Below are 19,656 nucleotides of genomic sequence, written 5' to 3'. Positions count from 1 at the left end.
CCGTCCTTCTTTGGGACCACAAACAAGTTGGAGTAAAAACCGTGGCCCTGTTGATGAAGAGGAACAGGGACCACCACTCTTTCTGCCTTCAGAGTGCCCAGCGCCTGCAGAAGAGCCTCGGCTCTCTCGGGAGGCGGAGAAGACCTGAAGAATCGAGTCGGGGGACGAGAGATGAACTCTATCTTGTAACCGTGAGACAGAATGTCTCTCACCCAGCGGTCTTTTATTTGTGGCAGCCAGGTGTCGCAAAAGCGGGAGAGCCTGCCACCGACCGAGGATGCTACTAGAGGAGGTAGAAGTCATGAGACAGCCGCTTTGTTAGCGGTGCTCCCAATGGCCTTTTTAGGATGTGACTTAAACCGCCATGCATCAGAGTTCCTTTGTTCTTTCTGAGACCTTTTGGACGAGGAGAATTGGGACCTGCCCGCGCCCCGAAAGGACCGAAACCTCGACTGCCCTCTCCTCTGTTGGGAGAGGTTCTGCTTGGGCTGGGGTAAGGATGTATCCTTTCCCTTGGATTGTTTGATGATTTCATCCAGGCGCTCGCCAAAGAGCCTGTCGCCAGAAATTGGCAAACCGGTTAAACGCTTTTTTGGAAGCGGAATCTGCCTTCCACTCCCGTAGCCACAAGGCCCTGCGGACTACTACCGAATTGGCGGTCGCAACTGCCGTACGGCTCACAGAGTCCAGGACAGCATTCATAGCGTAAGACGCAATTGCCGAGGTCTGGGAGGTAAAGGAAGCCACTTGTGGCGCGGCCGCTTCAATTTTCGCTTGACCTGCTGATATAGCTTGTAGCGCCCATACGGCTGCGAATGCTGGGGCAAAAGAAGCTCCGATAGCTTCATAGATGGATTTCATCCAGAGCTCCATCTGCCTGTCAGTGGCATCTTTAAGCGAGGCCCCATCTTCCACTGCAAGTATGGATCTAGCCGCCAGTCTGGAGATTGGAGGATCCACTTTGGGACATTGAATCCAACCTTTAACCACTTCCGGGGGAAAAGGATAACGTGTATCCTTAAGGCGCTTAGAGAAACGCTTATCCGGACAAGCATGGCGATTCTGGATTGCCTCTCTGAAATCAGAGTGGTCTAGAAACATACTCTGTGTACGCTTGGGGAACCTGAAGCGAAATTTCTCCTGCTGAGAATCAGACTCCTCCGCCGGAGGGGCTGAGGGAAGAATATCCAGCAACTGATGAATGGATGCAATAAGATCATTCACTATGGCGTCCCCGTCTGGAGAATTAAGATTGAGAGCGCTCCCAGGATCAGAATCCTGATCAGCTGTTTCCGCATCATCAACCAGAGAATCCCCCCGCTGAGACCCTAAACAATATGATGTCGAGGGAAATTCTAAGCGGGCTCGCTTAGACGATCTGGGGCTAGGTTCTAAGTCCGAACCCTCCGTCTGGGATGTATGAGATACCCCGTGAGGACATTGTTGGTCCAACTGAGGGGGGTCAGGGAACAATGATTCAACAGAGTCCCTTTGCTGAGATACCGGTCTGGACTGCAAGGCTTCTAGTATCTTAGCCATAGTCTCAGAGAGTTGATCCTTAAAGGCTGCAAACTCAGTCCCCGTCACCTGGACAGTGTCAACAGGTGGCTCCCCCTGGTCCCCTCTTAGCAGAGGATCCGGCTGAGGAAGTGTCACAGGGGTCGAACACTGTACACAATGAAGGTCAGTGGAACCTGCCTGTAGTCTTACATGCGGCGCAGGCAACATAATAAGCCTGTGTTTTGGCACCCCTGCCTTTTATGGGCGCCATGCTATAGTTTTCCCTGAGTAACACAATAGGGTATATAGCCAGAAAGAACTGTGCTCATACAGTGTAAATTATATACAGTACACAAATAATGTACCCATACAATACAGCACCATGGGGCTAGCACCACATGTGCTGTTTACCAGCCGCCTAAGCGGTTGTGAGGCCACCAGAGACCGTGTCTGGGTCTCCCATGAATATGTCCCTCTCTGCAGCGTCGGTGGAGCTGACAGGAATGGCTGCGGCGTCCTGACGAGCTGAGGAAGCTGTGGGCGTGGCCTAGAAAGAGCGCGAAACGGGCGCTCATACTGTGCACAGTGAGGGGAGTGGAGCATGTAAATCATACTCCAGCCCTCATTGCTGCTCGCTCCGTGCAGCGTCCCGCCCTTCCCCTGCCTGTCAGGGCTGAGGGCGGGAGAAAAAAAGGGAAACTAGGCCGCAATGAAGCCGGGGACTGTAGTAATAAACGCGGCCGCCGTAAAAGCGCGGTCGCGTGAAAGTCCCCGGCGAACTACAAGTCCCAGCCGCGACGCAGTGTCCCGTGGCAACGGCGGTCAGTGCGGTAGCCCTTACATATAAACACACTCAGCGACGCTGAGTGTGTAATGGCACATATAGACCCGGTCAGCGCCGCGGTCCCCGGTGCACTAGCACACCCAGCAAAGCTGAGGTGATGCCGTGCGCGGTCCCCATAGGGATACAGAGTACCTTTAAGATGCAGGGCCATGTCCCTGAAACGGTATCGGCTCCTATCCATCAGGCTCCACAGGAATTGTGGATGAAGCCCGGTCTCAGTGCCTGGAGACCGATAAGATCCCACTTCACCCAGAGCCCTAAGGGGGATGGGGAAGGAAAAACAGCATGTGGGCTCCAGCCGCCGTACCCGCAATGGATACCTCAACCTTAACAACACCGCCGACAAAAGTGGGGTGAGAAGGGAGCATGCTGGGGGCCCTATATGGGCCCACTTTTCTTCCATCCGACCTAGTCAGCAGCTGCTGCTGACTAATCTGTGGAGCTGTGCTGTGCGTGTCTGACCTCCTTCGCACAAAGCAAAAAACTGAGCAGCCCGTGGGAGCACGGGGGGTGTATTGGCAGAAGGGGAGGGGCCTAACACTTTTAAGTGTAGTACTTTGTGCGGCCTCCGGAGGCATAGCCTATACACCCAATTGTCTGGGTCTCCCAATAGAGCGAAAAAGAAATTATATTAAAACATTGGCAGGTTTTATCAAGATCATATCCTCAGATACCAGAGTTCTCCTCCTTACCTTTATTCAGCTATAAACGCTCCTCCAATCTTCGCGATTTATTGGTCAGGGCTGATATAGGGTCTACGGCCCTCAAGTCCCGTCAGACATTTCTAGCTACTCCCAAACAGGGGAATTTTCCTTGTCTTCACTGTCCCCACTGTTCCAATATTATAAAAGGCAGCCAATTCACACACCCCCGTACTGGCAAAGTTTTTCACATTAAAGAATTCTACACTTGTGATACTTCATATGTTGTCTATTTAATTAAATGTCCATGCGGTCTCGGGTATGTTGGTGAGACCACCCAACATATCCGAGACCGTATAGGAAAACATAAGTCCACTATCAGGTGCAAGTTGACCATGTTGCCTATTCCATTTCATTTTATTCAGTGTGGACATTCCATTTCACAATTGAGGTATCAAGTTTTGGAGCACGTTCCCATGCTGAGACGCGGGGGGGACAGGGTTAAAAAATTAAAAGAAAAGGGAATCCTTTTGGATCCACATGCTCAATACCCTCTCCCCTCACGGTCTCAACAGGGAATATGAGAATTACTGACTAGGAGGTATGAGGTCCGTTCTGCCTGATTTTCTAATTATCTATGATTTTTCCAAGGTGTTATTTTGGAGGAATCGGGGTGCACACGCAAATGGACTCATGCAGGATAATAAATATTGAGTTAAATGTTGGAGTGAAATCTCCGTAAGGATCGGGTTGGTGCATGGGCCCATTTGTTTGTGCCCTCTGATATATGCTTATATTATGTATATTGTATGTGCATGTAATTTCATACTCTATATTAGTAGATACTAGCCCTCTTATATGTTCTATATTATATCCTGCCGTTTCTCTTGTTTTCCTATAGACACGCACTTAACAGCGTCTCGTCTGGAGCTTCAAGGTGTCTGAACGCTTGTGATTACAAAAAATGCTTCTACGCATGCGCGCATTCTTTGATTCTTCTGCGCACGCGTGGCGTGCGCTTCACTCTGCGTTCCACAATACAGGAATGTTTATCATGACTGCGCATGCGCGTACTTCCGGATTCTTCCGCGCACGCGTGGCGTGCGTTTCACCGTGCGTTCCACGATACAGGAAATGATTATCATGACCCGCCCCCTTTTCACATATAAACCTCTCTCGTGGTTACATGGTTCCTCATTCACCGCTGACCACCGGCTGCACAGGTAATGCACTGCGTCTGCTCTCACCCTTTGGTATGTGTCTATGGGACTTTAACTTTGTGATTTCATCTTGCGGTTCTTATTCCTCACTTTAGTGAGATGTTCTAATAGTTTCTTTTTTCTTTTTCTTGCATATAGCGACTTTTCCACTTTGCCCCACTGGGATATAGCAGTCATTTTTTCTCTTTCTTCCCTCATTGAGGTAATATTTGTATAATGATTGATCTGTTTATATAGATGTGGTTTTCAATCTTTGAAACTTTATTATTTGTCCCATAGATTAACCTTTGCTTATACTGATAAACATTGAATGTTCCCATATATGGAGCCATAGAATACTGTGAGCTCTTATTAGGTATGTTGTATACCACTTGTTACTTTGATTTTGACCATAAGTTTCCATTGTTACAATTGGTTGCTTTCTTGTCTTTTTCTTAGATATACTGTACACAAGTACAATTGAGGTTCTTCTTAAAATAGAGCTTTTTTTCACCTATTAGGTAAAATAAATTTTCCTTTTTTCATAATTTGATGTTACATGGGATTACTGATATGTATATATGTATGAGAAAATATATATATGTTTATGGTACTGACGTATACATTTTTTTACTTTTATTGAAATTTCCAGTCTATGAAGAAGGCATTAGCCGAAACGTTATGTTAATTTATGGATATGCAATAAAGAACCAAATCTCTTTCATCACAATATGAGTGCCGGAGTTTTTTGATTATCTAATAGAAGCGGAGGGGCAGAGATGAGCGGGACGTAACATCCCGCCCACCTCCTTCCTTCCGCATTACCGGCGGGAGCCGCAGGACGTAGGTAAGATCTGTTCATCGTTCCCGGGGTGTCTCACACTGCGATGTGTGCTGCCCCGGGTACGATGAACAACCTGACGTTCAATTTTTAGGAAATGAACGACGTGTATGCGATGAACGTTTTATCGTTCAATCGCAATCGCAAGTAGCTGTTACATGCTACAATGAAACTTACCACGTGACCCCGCCGACACATCGTAAGATATATTGTAGCGTGTAAAGCGGGCTTAAGACCCATCCTATGCGAAAATATATGTGAGTCCCTGTGGGTGGAGATAAGGGGAGGGAGAAAGAATAATAAAATAGTGAGAAGGGGTTTGTTATAAGTCTCCAATTATAATGGAAGCGGCAGAATATATCCTCATAAAGCAAATAGATGAGACAGCGAATCATGGGGAAGTCATTATCATGGGGGCTTCAACTATCCAGAAATAAAATTGGGGAGCCAAGACCTGCACGTCCAGCAAAGGAAACAGGTTTTTGACAACAATGAAAAGACAATTACCATATTTTGCAGGCTAGAAGACGCATTTTTTCCCCAAAAAATGTCTGGAGGAAAGTGGGGGGGGGGGGGTGTGCGTCTTATTGTCCGGATGTTCCTAGCTTGCTGCGCAGGGATGGGGGGGGTGAAGCAGGGTCACAGGAGGCAGAAGCAGACTGGGGTTGACACGTGGGCCCGCTATTAAATTAGATGAATATTCACTGCACCCCACAGCCATAATCCCGCCCACCTGTCTACACTAAAGCCAGAAGTGGGTGGGATTATGGGAGTGGAGAGCAGTGAATATTCACTTTCCTTAATAGCGGACACACATATTGGGCTTCCTGCAGCGGCTGGGGCGATCATGTGTCCGCTATTAATGGTTATGGTACACAGCAGTGCAGCACATCCGTGAGAAGAGCTGGGTTCCAGCGTGAGTCCCATGACTGGGAACATACAGTATATACCAGGATGGGGGAAATATTTACTAGGATTAGGGAAATATACACCTGGATTAGGGACATACAGTATATACCTGGAAGGGGCCCAGTATCGGGGCATTTGTACATTTGTACAGAATTGAGGGACATTACCCCCATAACAGTGTCAGCACCAGATCCTCCCCCCTATAACAGTGAGTCATGACCACATTTTTTGCTTCAAATTTTTTCCTTGGGCAATAGTAATCACAAAATAATATGTTTTCATGTATCCTTTAACTTCTTCATGACCTGCCGATTTAGCGCTTTCCTTTTTTCACCATTCTTCATCCGAGAGCCACAACTTTTTTATTTTTCTGTCAATGTAGTCATATGAGGGCACGTTTTTTGCGGAACAAGCTGTACTTTTAAATGAAACTATTAGTTTTACCATATAGTGTACTGAAAAATGGCAAAAAAATTCCAAATGCAGAAAAATTGCAATAAAAGTGCGATTGCATGATTGTTTTTGAGATATTTTATTCACCATGTGATGCATTAAATCGGTGCAAGTTCGTAGACACCAAACTTGTTTAAGTTGACTATTATCTAAGGGGTAAAAAACAAAATAAGAATTGTGACCCAAAAAAAGTGGCGCACATTTTGCGCCATTTCCGTCACCTGTAGCAATCTCATTTTTTGGGATATGATGCTCAGTGACAGCTTATTTTTTGCGTCTCGAGCTGACGTTTTTACCGGTACCATATTTGCACAGATGCTACATTTTGATCACCTGTTATTGCATTTTGTGCAAAAATTTGCCCCAACTAAAAAAATTAATTTTACCATTTGGAATTTTTTTTGCCACTACGCCGTTTACCAATTAGATTAATTGATTTTATATTTTGATAAATCGGGCATTTCTGAACTCGGCGATAACAAATGTGTGTATATTTGTTTAACCCTTTAATTTTCAATGGGGCGAAAGGAGGGAGATTTGAACTTTTAGGTTTTTTATTTTTTTTTAATTTTCCAAAAAACTTTTTTTTATTTTACTAGTCGCCCTAGGGGACTATAAGGATCAGCAGTCTGATCGCTCTTCCATGTCTGCTGATCACAGCTGCGAACACCAGATATGCTCATCTCCTGTCTCACACAGCTCTAGGCCATGTGAAAGAGAAAGTGAGTCATGTGAGCTACAGGAGTCATCACATGACCCTGTCTTATTCTGACAACCATCGGATCCACTTGATCACGTCACGTGGTTTCTGGTGTCGGGTGGCGAGTAAACTTTAACCACAATTATAATAGTGCTGTCACATCTTGACAGCACCATTTAAGGGGTTAACAGGTACTGGAAGATCGCAGATCTGCTTGTGCCTACTAGGCACACATGTCAGCTGTACAAATCAGCTGACATGTGTCTGGATCCTCCCTGGCTGCCCGCGGCAGCTGGGTGGGATTAACACTATGACCGCTTGGACATTTACTGCCCGCTGTCGTTAAGGGGTTAATAAGATGTATAGTAGAGGGGCTACAAGGACACTAAATTTCAGGATAGCGAATTTTCAACGGTTAAGAGATGAACTTAGTGCCATAAACTGGGACATTGTCCTAAGAGATAAAAGTACACAAAGTAAATGGGACACTTTTCTAAGCATCCTGAATACGACCTGTGCACAATGGGAATAATCAAGTTAGAAATTGGAGGAAATCACTATGGCTAAATAGAGCTGTGAGGGGCACAATAAATTATAGCAAGAAAGCATTTAGCAAACTAAAGCAAGAGGGTAATATGAGGCATTAAATACTTAAAAGTTAAAATCTGTAAAAAGCAAATCAAGGCAGCAAAGATTGAGACAAAGACTAATTGCCAGAGAAAGTAAAAAAAGAGAATTTTGTTTACTTACCGTAAATTCTTTTTCTTATAGTTCCGTAATGGGAGACCCAGACATTGGGTGTATAGCTTCTGCCTCCGGAGGACACACAAAGTACTATACTAAAAAGTGTAGCTCCTCCCTCTGAGCATATACACCCCCTGGTTAACCAGATCTAGCCAGTTTAGTGCAAAAGCTGAAGGAGAATAGCCACCCACAAGTAAAGACAGAGCAAGAACCGGAACAACCGGAGCCTCTGTCTACAACAACAGCCGGTGAGAACACGCGGAATAAGAAACTGCCAACAGGCAACAGGGAGGGTGCTGCTGGGTCTCCCATTACGGAACTATAAGAAAAAGAATTTACGGTAAGTAAACAAAAAATTCTCTTTTTCTTCATCGTTCCTATGGGAGACCCAGACATTGGGACGTCTCAAAGCAGTCCATGGGTGGGAATAAACAGAAACTGAGAAGTAGGCGGAGCCTAACTTTACAAATGGGCGACAGCCGCCTGAAGGATGCGTCTGCCCAAGCTCGCATCTGCCGAAGCATGAGCATGCACTTGGTAGTGCTTTGAAAAGGTATGCAGGCTAGTCCAAGTGGCGGCCTGACAGACCTGCTGAGCCGTAGCCTGGTGCCTGAAAGCCCAAGAGGCACCGACAGCTCTGGTCGAGTGTGCCTTGATCCCCGGCGGGGGAGGCACCTGAGTACACTGGTAGGCATCGGATATGGCCGACCTAATCCAGCGAGCAAAGGTCAGCTTAGAAGCCGAGAGGCCCTTACACCGACCTGTGGTTAGCACAAAAAGAGAGGTGCAACGCCTAAGAACAGCGGTGCGGGACACATAGATCCGGAGCGCCCGCACCAGATCCAGAGTATGCAACGCTTTTTCAAACCGATGAACAGGAGCCGGACAAAAGGAAGGCAGGGAAATGTCCTGGTTAAGGTGGAAAGGAGAAACCACCTTAGGGAGAAAATCCGGAGTCGGACGGAGAACCACCTTGTCTTGATGAAAAACCAAAAAAGGTGACTCCGAAGAGAGCGCAGCCAAATCAGAGACTCTCCTGAGGGAAGTTATGGCCACTAGAAAGACCACTTTCTGTGAAAGACGAAACAAAGAAACCTCCCCAAGAGGCTCAAAGGGGGGTTTCTGCAAGGCCGTGAGGACCAGATTGAGGTCCCAGGGATCCAGGGGCCGCCGGTAAGGCGGAATGATGTGAGACGCGCCCTGCATGAAGGTGCGCACCTGAGCCAGCCGGGCGATACGCCGCTGGAACAGCACTGACAGAGCCGAGACTTGTCCCTTGAGGGAATTGAGGGATAGTCCTAGCTGCAGACCGGACTATAGAAAGGACAGAAGGGTCGGCAAGGAAAAAGGCCAAGGAGCATGGCCGGAAGAGCGACACCAGGACAGGAAAATTCTCCAAGTCCTGTGATAGATTTTGGCCGAGGAAGACTTCCGAGCCCGAGTCATAGTGGAGATGACTTCAGGAGGAATACCAGAAGCCGTCAAGATCCAGGACTCAAGAGCCACGCCGTCAATCTGAGAGCCGCAGAATTCTGGCGGAAAAACGGACCTTGTGAGAGAAGGTCTGGACGGCCCGGAAGATGCCACGGCACCTCTACGGACAGATGGAGCAGGTCTGGGTACCAAGCTCGCCTGGGCCAGTCCGGTGAAATGAGGATGACCCGACGGCCCTCCATTCTGATCTTGCGCAGAACTCTGGGTGAGAGAGCTAGAGGGGGAAACACGTAGGACAGACGAAACTGGGACCAATCTTGAACCAGAGCGTCCGCTGCAAGGGCCTGGGGATCGTGGGAGCGAGCCACGTAAACCGGAACCTTGTTGTTGTGCCGGGATGCCATTAGATCCACTTCCGGAGTGCCCCACTTGCGGCAGATTGACTGAAACACTGCCGGATGCAGGGACCACTCGCCACTGTCCACGGTTTGACGACTGAGATAATCTGCTTCCCAGTTTTCCACGCCTGGGATGTGGACTGCGGATATGGTGGACTTTGAGTCCTCCGTCCATTGAAGGATGCGTTGAACCTCCAACATTGCCAGGCGGTTGCGTGTCCCGCCTTGGTGATTGATGTAGGCAACCGCTGTCGCATTGTCTGACTGGACTCGGATGTGCTTGCCCGCCAAAAAGGTGATGAAAGGCTAAGAGAGCCAGAAGCACAGCTCTGGTTTCCAGCACATTGATCGAGAGGGCTGACTCGGATGGAGTCCAAGTGCCCTGTGCTCGGTGGTGGAGACATACCGCTCCCCAGCCGGATAGACCGGCATCCGTGGTGAGGATCACCCAGGATGGGGCCAGGAAGGAGCGTCCCTGAGACAGAGAGAGGGGCCGAAGCCACCACTGAAGGGAGCCCCTGGTCTGTGGCGACAGAGCCACTAGCCTGTGCAAGGAGGAAGTCCGCTTGTCCCAACAGCGGAGAAGGTCCAGCTGCAGAGGACGCAGATGGAACTGGGCAAAGGGAACAGCCTCCATTGACGCCACCATCTGACCCAGAACCTGCATCAGGTGCCTGATGGAATGACGGCGGGGTCTCAGCAGAGAGCGCACCGCCAGATGGAGGGACTGCTGTTTGACTAGGGGCAGCTTCACAAGTGCCGGCAGAGTCTCGAACTGCATCCCTAGGTACGTGAGCCTCTGGGTCGGAGTCAGAGTGGATTTGGGCAGATTGACAAGCCACCCGAATTGGGCTAGAGTAGCGAGAGTGAGCGAGACACTCCGCTGACAGTCTGCGCTGGATGAAGCCTTGACTAGAAGGTCGTCCAGGTAAGGAATCACTGCCAACCCCTGGAGGTGCAGAACCGCAACCACTGCTGCCATGACCTTGGTGAATACTCGAGGGGCCGTGGCTAACCCGAAGGGGAGAGCCACGAATTGGAAATGTTCCTCTCAGATTGCAAAACATAGCCAACGCTGGTGTGAAACTGCAATTGGCACATGCAGATAGGCATCTCTGTCGATGGATGCCAGGAAATCTCCTTGGATCATTGAGGCAATGACTGATCGCAGAGACTCCATGCGAAAATGCCGCACCTGAACATGCTTGTTGAGAAGCTTGAGATCCAGGATGGGCCGGAAGGAACCGTCCTTTTTGGGGACTAGGAAGAGATTTGAGTAGAAACCTCTGAACGGTTCCCGGGCGGGAACCGGTACAATTACTCCGTTGGCCTGCAAGGATGCCACGGCCTGAGAGAAGGCGGCGGCCTTGGAGCAGGGGGGAGTTGACAGAAAAAATCTGTTTGGCGGCCTGGAAGAGAATTCTATCCTGTAGATGAGGGAGATGATATCCCGCACCCACTGATCGGAGACGTGTTGAAACCACACGTCGCCAAAGTGGGAGAGCCTGCCACCGACTAAGGACGTTGCTGGCGCGGCCAGATAGTCAAGAGGAGGCTGCCTTAGTGGCAGTAGCTGCTGCGGTCTTTTGTGGACGCGCCTTTGTGCGCCAGTTGGGTTTTTGGTCCTTGGCTGAGTTAGTGGACGAGGCCGAGGGCTTAGAGGATGACCAGTTAGAGGAACGAAAGGAACGAAACCTCGACTGGTTCCTACCCTGGGCAGGTTTCCTGGTTTTAGTTTGTGGCATGGAAGTACTCTTCCCGCCAGTAGCTTCCTTAATAATTTCATCCAGTTCACCGAATAGCCTGGATCCAGCAAAAGGGAGCCCAGCAAGGTACTTCTTTGAAGAAGCATCTGCCTTCCACTCTTGAAGCCACAAGATCCTGCGGATAGCGAGGGAATTAGCCGAAGCCACCGCAGTGCGGTGAGAAGCCTCCAGCATGGCAGACATGGCATAGGAAGAAAAAGCTGAAGCTTGGGAAGTTAAGGCAACCATTTCGGGCATAGATTCCCTGGTGAGGGAATGCATCTCCTCTAGGGAAGCAGAGATGGCCTTGAGAGCTCACACTGCTGCAAAAGACGGGGAGAACGAGGCCCCAGCCGCCTCATATACAGATTTGGCCAGAAGATCAACCTGGCGGTCAGTGGAATCCCTAAGAGAGGTGCCATCAGCCACTGATACAACGGTCCGGGATGAGAGTCTAGACACCGAAGGGTCTACCTTTGGTGAATGAGCCCACTCCTTGACCACCTCAGGTGGAAAGGGAAAACGGTCATCAGAACCACGCTTTGGGACAAGCCCTAGGCTTGGTCACAGTGGCCTGAAAACTGGAGTGGTTAAAGAACACACTCCTTGTCCTCTTAGGCAAGGTAAACTGGTGCTTTTCTGCCAGAGAGGGTTGCTCCTCTGATACTGGCGGATTGAGGTCCAGTACAGAATTAATTGACGCAATCAAATCACTAACATCTGCGTCACTTTCGGACAGATCAATGGGGCACATGGAGGTAGCGTCCGAGCCCCCAGTAAAGGCATCCTCCTCGTCCTGCGAGTCAGCTCGTGAATCAGAGCCGCGGGACGAGGAAGGAGAGGGGACCCTGCGTCTCCTTTAGGAGGACGGGGTCTGGGACCAGATGATGAATCCTCTGTGAACTCTGCTGAGAGAGCCCTAGCAGCAGACGCGCCCTGAGAAGGGGGCTGATGCATGCTCAGCAGAGTCCGGGACAGCTGTCCCATGGAGTCGGCAAAAGACTGGGAGATTGACGTAGAGAAGGATTCTACCCAAGCCGGGGGTTCAGCCACCGTAGCCGGAGCAGCCGGAGGGACCACTGGGGGTGCGATTCCAGGCTGAGGCATTGTCAGGTTAGAGCAGGCATCACAATGTGGATATGTGCTCGGTTCAGGCAGCACGAGCTTACATGCAGTGCATATTTAGTACAGCCTTGCAGCCTTGTTCCTCGTGTGAGACATGCTGCTGAAGTGGGGCCTCTGAGCCAGAATGACCCCCAGAGAGTATATAAGAAGGTCCACAACCTGTGGCTTACCAGACCGTTTGTGTGCCCTCCAGATCCCACAGCCCGGACCCCCAAGCAGCTTAGCAGGGATGCTGCAGCCAGCGCTGATCCAGAGAAAAACGCTGAGAAAATGGCGCCGGAGCGAGGAGAGGGGGCGGGACCTGCTCTGAGAGCGGGATCTGGAGGGCCAAGGAGATTTACAGGGGAGGGGACATGTACTCAGAGAGGAGTGTCCCTCCCCTGTACCGAACGGCCGCTGGGCGGAGCCGCACTGTCCCTCTGCATGATTGACATGCGAGGGCAGTGAAATCGAAAGTAGGCCACCGGCGAAGCCGGGTCCTAAATTTATGCGATGCGGCCGGCGCGCAGGCACCATCAGCGCGGTTCTCAGGCGACAGCCAGAGAACCGGCCGGAAGTGTCACAAAAGTTACACAGCACACTCTCCCACCATAATAAAGTACCGGGACCCCCCGAATATAAACGTCTCAGGTACTTAGCTTGCTGAGACGCAGGGTTCCAAGTCCCTGGGGATGAGTGCTCCGTCCAGCAGGATCCTGAAGGGCTGCGGATGGAGACCGGTCTCCTGCAAAGCAAGGAGAACCGTGCTGGCTCCCACTTCAAGCCAGAGCCCGAGGGATGGTGAAGGAGCGCGGCATGTAAGGCTCCAGCCTTGAAATCAACCTTAACAGCACCGCCGACACAGTGGGGTGAAAAGGGACATGCCGGGAGTCCAGGCTTGGACCCGCTTTTCTTCAAAAAAACTTTCCAAAAATGAAAAATCAGATGAGAATGCATGTGTGGATGTGTGCCTCCTGAACACAAAGCAATGAACTGGCTAGATCTGGTTAACCAGGGGGTGTATATGCTCAGAGGGAGGAGCTACACTTTTTAGTGTAGTACTTTGTGTGTCCTCCGGAGGCAGAAGCTATACACCCAATGTCTGGGTCTCCCATAGGAACGATAAAGAAATAATCCAAAAATATTCTTCAACATAAACAGTAAGAAAGTCAAAAATGATAATGTTGGCCCCCTAAAAACAGTCTGGGTGAAATGGTGGAAGAGGATAAATGGAAAGGCCAATCTGCTAAATATCCTACTCTCTACAGTAGTTATACAAGAAAATCTCATGACAGAAGATTTGATCAAGGATACCATAAATTCCTCATTAAATGTCATCCGAGGACTGCAGGAATCAAATACGGTGTGATACAGACCATTACTTTTAATATTCACAAATGACATAACAAGAACTGTGCCACAGGAGGGTGGTTATTAATGGAATATACTTGGATTGCGTCACAGTTTACAGTGGGCCAATACAAGGGTCAGAATTGGGTCCTCTTCTTTTTAATATATTAATGAATTTGTAGGGGGCATAGAGAGTAAAATTTCACTATTTACTGAAGATAAACTCTGCAGGGTAATCAATAGAGAGGAGGAAAATTTAATATTAAAGAAGAATTTATGTAAGCTGGAGGCTTGGGTTGAGAAATGGCTATTGAAGTTTAATGTACAAAAATGTAAGGTTATGCACTTGGGCTGAGGAAATAACATATATAATTATGTACAAAACTGTAAAACAAAGGGTAAAACTGAGGCTCAAAAAGACTTGGGTGTATGGCTGGATGGCAAACTCAACTTAAGTGACCAGTGTCGGGCAGCTGCTGCCAAGGCTAATAAAATAATGGAATGCGTTAAAAGAGGCATAGATGCTTATGAGAAGAACATACTATTACAAAAGCATCTCAATAAATTAGAATATCATCAAAAAGTTAATTTGTTTAGTAATTCAATACAAAAAAGGGAAACACATTATATAGAGTCATTACACACAGAGTGATCTATTCCTATATATTATCTAGAGTCATTACACACAGAGGGATCTATTCCTATATATTACATAGAATCATTACACAGAGAGGGATCAATTCCTATATATTATATAGAGTCATTACACACAGTGACCTATTCCTATATATTATATAGAGTCATTACACACAGAGGGATCTATTCCTATATATTATATAGAGTCATTACACACAGAGGGATCTATTCCTATATATCATATAGAGTCATTACACACAGAGGGATCTATTCCTATATATTATATAGAGCCATTACACAGTGACCTATTCCTATATATTATATAGTCATTAGTATTGTGGCCACCTATGTTATCTGGGGGTCCTGCTTCTGTAACTGTGGGTTTACAGCTACTATTACATGTTTCCTGGGGCCATGCTTCTGTTACTGGAGATCCCATGGCTAGTATTCTATCAATGTTACATGGGGTCCTGCTTCTATCACTGGGGGTCATATGGGCTAGTGCTGCAATTATCAATGTTACATCGAGTCCTGCTTCTGTTAGTGAGGGTCCTACATCAAATACTGAGACTATCAATGTTACAAAGGGTTTTGCTTCTGTTATTGGGGGTCCTATGGGCTAGTGCTGCAATTATCAATGTTACACGAGGGCCAGCTTCTGTTACTGGGGGTCCTTCAACTAGTACTGCAATTATATGCTACATGGGGTCCTACATCTGTAACTGAGGGTCCTACAGCAAGTACTGCGACTATCAATGTTACCTTGGGGCCTGCTACTATTTCTGGGGGTCCTATGGCTAGTACAGAAATGTTACATACGTTCATAAGCCTAGCAATACAATAAACAATGTTACCTGTGGCCCTGTTGGGGAGTTCTACAGCTAGTATTGTGACAATCGATGTTACTTGGGGCCCTGCTTCCCTTACTGGGGGTCCTTCGACTAGTACTGCGACTATCAATGTCACCCGTGGCCCTGCAACGATCAATGTTACCTGTGACTCTGGTACTGTTACTGGGGGTCTTTTGACTACTACTGCTACTATCAATGTTACATGTTACCCTGCTTTAATTACTGGTGGTCTAACAGCTAGTACTGAATATGTTTCCTGGAGCCTTGTTTCTGTTCTTGGGGGGCCCTATAGCTAGTACTGCGACTATCAATGTTAGCTGGGCGCCTGCTTCACTTACTGGGGGGCCCTACAGCTAGTACTGCGACTATCAATGTTACCTGAGCCCTGCTTCACTTACTGGGGGTCCTACAGCTAGTACTGCGACTATCAATGTTACCTGAGCCCTGCTTCACTTACTGGGGGGCCCTACAGCTAGTACTGCGACTATCAATGTTACCTGAGCCCTGCTTCACTTACTGGGGGTCCTACAGCTAGTACTGTGACTATCAATGTTACCTGGGCCCTGCTTCACTTACTGGGGGGCCCTACAGCTAGTACTGCGACTATCAATGTTACCTGGGCCCTGCTTCACTTACTGGGGGGCCCTACAGCTAGTACTGCGACTATCAATGTTACCTGAGCCCTGCTTCACTTACTGGGGGTCCTACAGCTAGTACTGTGACTATCAATGTTACCTGGGCCCTGCTTCACTTACTGGGGGGCCCTACAGCTAGTACTGCGACTATCAATGTTACCTGGGCCCTGCTTCACTTACTGGGGGTCCTACAGCTAGTACTGCGACTATCAATGTTACCTGAGCCCTGCTTCACTTACTGGGGGGCCCTACAGCTAGTACTGCGACTATCAATGTTACCTGAGCCCTGCTTCACTTACTGGGGGTCCTACAGCTAGTACTGTGACTATCAATGTTACCTGGGCCCTGCTTCACTTACTGGGGGGCCCTACAGCTAGTACTGCGACTATCAATGTTACCTGGGCCCTGCTTCACTTACTGGGGGTCCTACAGCTAGTACTGCGACTATCAATGTTACCTGAGCCCTGCTTCACTTACTGGGGGTCCTACAGCTAGTACTGCGACTATCAATGTTACCTGAGCCCTGCTTCACTTACTGGGGGGCCCTACAGCTAGTACTGCGACTATCAATGTTACCTGAGCCCTGCTTCACTTACTGGGGGTCCTACAGCTAGTACTGTGACTATCAATGTTACCTGGGCCCTGCTTCACTTACTGGGGGTCCTACAGCTAGTACTGCGACTATCAATGTTACCTGTGACCCTGCTTCACTTACTGGGGGTCCTACAGCTAGTACTGCGACTATCAATGTTACCTGAGCCCTGCTTCACTTACTGGGGGGCCCTACAGCTAGTACTGCGACTATCAATGTTACCTGAGCCCTGCTTCACTTACTGGGGGTCCTACAGCTAGTACTGTGACTATCAATGTTACCTGGGCCCTGCTTCACTTACTGGGGGTCCTACAGCTAGTACTGTGACTATCAATGTTACCTGCGCCCTGCTTCACTTACTGGGGGTCCTACAGCTAGTACTGCGACTATCAATGTTAGCTGGGCGCCTGCTTCACTTACTGGGGGGGTCCTACAGCTAGTACTGCGATTATCAATGTTACCTGAGCCCTGCTTCACTTACTGGGGGTCCTACAGCTAGTACTGCGACTATCAATGTTAGCTGGGCGCCTGCTTCACTTACTGGGGTCCATCGCCTAGTACTGCGACTATCAATGTTACCTGGGCCCTGCTTCACTTACTGGGGGTCCTACAGCTAGTACTGCGACTATCAATGTTACCTGGGCCCTGCTTCACTTACTGGGGGGGTCCTACAGCTAGTACTGCGCTATCAATGTTACCTGGGCCCTGCTTCACTTACTGGGGGGCCCTACAGCTAGTACTGCGACTATCAATGTTACCTGGGGCCCTGCTTCACTTACTGGGGGGCCCTACAGCTAGTACTGCGACTATCAATGTTACCTGAGCCCTGCTTCACTTACTGGGGGTCCTACAGCTAGTACTGCGACTATCAATGTTACCTGGGCCCTGCTTCACTTACTGGGGGGCCCTACAGCTAGTACTGCGACTATCAATGTTACCTGTGACCCTGCTTTACTTACTGGGGGGCCCAACAGCTAGTACTGCGACTATCAATGTTACCTGGGCCCTGCTTCACTTACTGGGGGTCCTACAGCTAGTACTGCGACTATCAATGTTACCTGGGCCCTGCTTCACTTACTGGGGGTCCTACAGCTAGTACTGCGACTATCAATGTTACCTGGGCCCTGCTTCACTTACTGGGGGTCCTACAGCTAGTACTGCGACTATCAATGTTACCTGGGACCCTGCTTCACTTACTGGGGGGTCCTACAGCTAGTACTGCGACTATCAATGTTACCTGGGCCCTGCTTCACTTACTGGGGGGTCCTACAGCTAGTACTGCGACTATCAATGTTACCTGGGCCCTGCTTCACTTACTGGGGGGTCCTACAGCTAGTACTGCAACTATCAATGTTACCTGGGGCCCTGCTTCACTTACTGGGGGGTCCTACAGCTAGTACTGCGACTATCAATGTTACCTGGGCCCTGCTTCACTTACTGGGGGTCCTACAGCTAGTACTGCGACTATCAATGTTACCTGGGCCCTGCTTCACTTACTGGGGGGTCCTACAGCTAGTACTGCGCTATCAATGTTACCTGGGGCCCTGCTTCACTTACTGGGGGCCCTACAGCTAGTACTGCGACTATCAATGTTACCTGTGACCCTGCTTCACTTACTGGGGGTCCTACAGCTAGTACTGCGACTATCAATGTTACCTGGGCCCTGCTTCACTTACTGGGGGTCCTACAGCTAGTACTGCGACTATCAATGTTACCTGGGCCCTGCTTCACTTACTGGGGGTCCTAGAGCTAGTACTGCGACTATCAATGTTACCTGGGCCCTGCTTCACTTACTGGGGGTCTTAGAGCTAGTACTGCGCTATCAATGTTACCTGAGCCCTGCTTCACTTACTGGGGGTCCTACAGCTAGTACTGCGACTATCAATGTTACCTGGGGCCTGCTTGACTTACTGGGGGTCCTACAGCTAGTATTGCGACTATCAATGTTACCTGGAGCCCTGCTTGACTTACTGGGGGTCCTACAGCTAGTACTGCGCTATCAATTTTACCTGGGACCCTGCTTCACTTACTGGGGGGTCCTACAGCTAGTACTGCGACTATCAATGTTACCTGGGCCCTGCTTCACTTACTGGGGGTCCTACAGCTAGTACTGCGACTATCAATGTTACCTGGGCCCTGCTTCACTTACTGGGGGGTCCTACAGCTAGTACTGCGACTATCAATGTTACCTGGGCCCTGCTTCACTTACTGGGGGTCCTACAGCTAGTACTGCGACTATCAATGTTACCTGGGCCCTGCTTCACTTACTGGGGGGTCCTACAGCTAGTACTGCGACTATCAATGTTACCTGGGGCCCTGCTTGACTTACTGGGGGTCCTTTGACTACTACTGCAATTATCAATATTACCAACTGGCGTTAATGGGGCTATGAATACTATTGGGGTCTAGCGGTTGTTACTGTGGACATATTATTAAGGGGTCCTTAATACCATTCTTTGGAAGAATGCTGTGAATGTTGGCACACCCGTGGGATACTGGTTATGGAGCAATCAGGGCACACATGCCCACTCGGGACAGGGTATCTATTGCAGGGTGACTGTTTGGGGGGTCTGCCTGCCAGGACCTGATGTGATCCCAGTCTTTATAGGATGACAGGTGAGTGCACAGCCCCTGCTCCAGTCATTATCTATGGGACTGATGGAGTCAGCCGAGCCCAGCACTCTGTGGTTACCAGCAGTCTCACAGACCATCACTGGGGTGTAGAGTGAGTGTAAGGGTCTCTGCAGTCCCCCCATAGGCAGGGACACCTCTGCCCTACCCGACATTATACCCCACACCCCAGCAGCCATATACAGGATGCAGCCTAGCTGACAGCTACCTAGGCTGCCAGTGAGCGCCCCCCAGAATACCCAGCACCCCCCGTACAGTGCAGCCAGGCGTACACAGGGGCAGCTCCACTCACTTCTCTCCTATTATAACACATACTATAGAATTTACCTTTAGACACAAATAAACCGAACACAGCAGCAGCCCGGAACAGGAAGTGACGCGCTGGGAAGTCACACAACGATTGACAGGGAGGGATTAAAGCGGCCATCTTGGTAAAGGTGTCCGTTACA

The 19,656-nt window shown here is 49.2% G+C and overlaps 1 protein-coding gene across 1 annotated transcript in view; it reads right to left on the bottom strand.

Annotated features, from left to right (window-relative positions):
* RNF20 (ring finger protein 20) overlaps positions 1-19,610 on the bottom strand; it is a 140,687-nt gene extending 121,077 nt beyond the window's left edge. Inside the window, exon 1 of the mRNA XM_075349378.1 lies at positions 19,535-19,610. The gene's annotated coding sequence lies outside the window, so the exon portion shown is untranslated. The remainder of the gene's footprint in view (positions 1-19,534) is intronic.
* Positions 19,611-19,656: the final 46 nt, after the last annotated feature.

This window comes from Anomaloglossus baeobatrachus, chromosome 5, assembly GCF_048569485.1.
Source record: "Anomaloglossus baeobatrachus isolate aAnoBae1 chromosome 5, aAnoBae1.hap1, whole genome shotgun sequence".
Classification (NCBI taxonomy): Eukaryota; Metazoa; Chordata; class Amphibia; order Anura; family Aromobatidae; genus Anomaloglossus; species Anomaloglossus baeobatrachus.
This window is presented reverse-complemented; position numbering and strand designations above follow the sequence as displayed.